Genomic DNA, 1,266 nt, shown 5'->3' with positions numbered 1-1,266 from the left:
TTTAAGACGAGGGACCACCCGGCTCAACCTTAGCTCGGACCGACCCTGGGTCGAGCTCTAGAAAGATTTGCACCTCCATATTTTCAAACCACGTATGACGTGGTGCACTGTCATTCCGAAACCGAAAAGGGAGTTCTCAAGCTGTTACCGCTGTACAGGAAGCCCAGAACTGTTCAAACTATCAATGCACAGCATGGAAGCATTCATTGTTACAAGATGACGATCAATTGTCAATGCCCGAACCACGAGACACAACCTAAGACGGTGACACCACCACAACCAAACTTAATGTCGGAAACGATGTACTTTGGTACATAACTTTCCGGGCATCTACGAGACCCAAACACTGCCATCAGATCAGCAAACCGTGTACACTGATTCGCCACTCCATAACGTAGCTTTCCAACGTTCCGGGAACCAATTAAAATGGATTATGTCCGAAACAGTCGACACTGTGCATTGCCTCCTGTGTTGTTTGGTTTGTGTGCTGCAGCTCTTCCGTAAAATCAGATACAATGCAGCTCTCTTCCTACATACATCGTCCTTGCATTAATATCAGTTCCTGTGGCCTCCCTGAGGTTCTTGGTTGAAAGTATTTCATTAGGTCATGCTAATCTTCTCTGTATCGTTCCAATTTTAGTATATGTACTGCCGAAGCAAGTACAATATTTCATTAGGAATGACGAAATCTACATACCGCTCTTCTGAGCACCTTCCAGTTTATTTTCATCAGTTTTTCCAGCCTACGCGAAAGTTTCCCGGTTGTATTAGTACTATGACGTTTCCATTTAGTGATTTCCACAGCCACTGTTGATCTAAAATGGCAGGGAGTTTGCTGCAACGGCATGAATAGATTAATTGCTAATATGGCGTTCTACGTGACTCTCAGTTGCAAGACGCTCACTGCCTAGAGTCCTAAACCATAGGTTTCAAAAAGTGAGGAGCGCCCCTTCCCTGGGGGCACATGTTTTTTTTTTTTTTTTAGGGGGGGGGAACGTTTGTTTTCATGAAACGCATTTTCTTTGAGATTAAATGTATTGAAGTATATATTAATTTATAAATGCATGTATCTTTATAGCTAAATTTTAGGTCAAATCTGTGTATTTTCACTTGTTCTGGAACTTCGAGGCGTGTGAAATTTAAGAAATTTTTTAAGTTGGCCCAAGGCAAAAAAGTTTGGGAACTCTGGCCCATCTACTGTATTTCATTGGAAACTTGAACACAACCATTTCCTGACAAGAATATGCCGTGTGTGGTTAAATTTAT

At 42.1% G+C, this 1,266-nt stretch overlaps 1 pseudogene; it reads right to left on the bottom strand.

Moving 5' to 3' along the window:
• Window positions 1–603: 603 nt before the first annotated feature.
• Window positions 604–664, bottom strand: LOC150078928 (U6 spliceosomal RNA; annotated as a pseudogene).
• Between the last annotated feature and the right edge of the window lie 602 nt (window positions 665–1,266).

This window comes from Mastigoproctus giganteus, chromosome 10 (genome assembly GCF_048544385.1).
Source record: "Mastigoproctus giganteus isolate SK-2022 chromosome 10, ASM4854438v1, whole genome shotgun sequence".
In the NCBI taxonomy this organism is placed as follows: Eukaryota; Metazoa; Arthropoda; class Arachnida; order Uropygi; family Thelyphonidae; genus Mastigoproctus; species Mastigoproctus giganteus.
The sequence above is the reverse complement of the archived record's forward strand: the minus strand, read 5'-3'. Positions and strand labels throughout refer to the sequence as shown.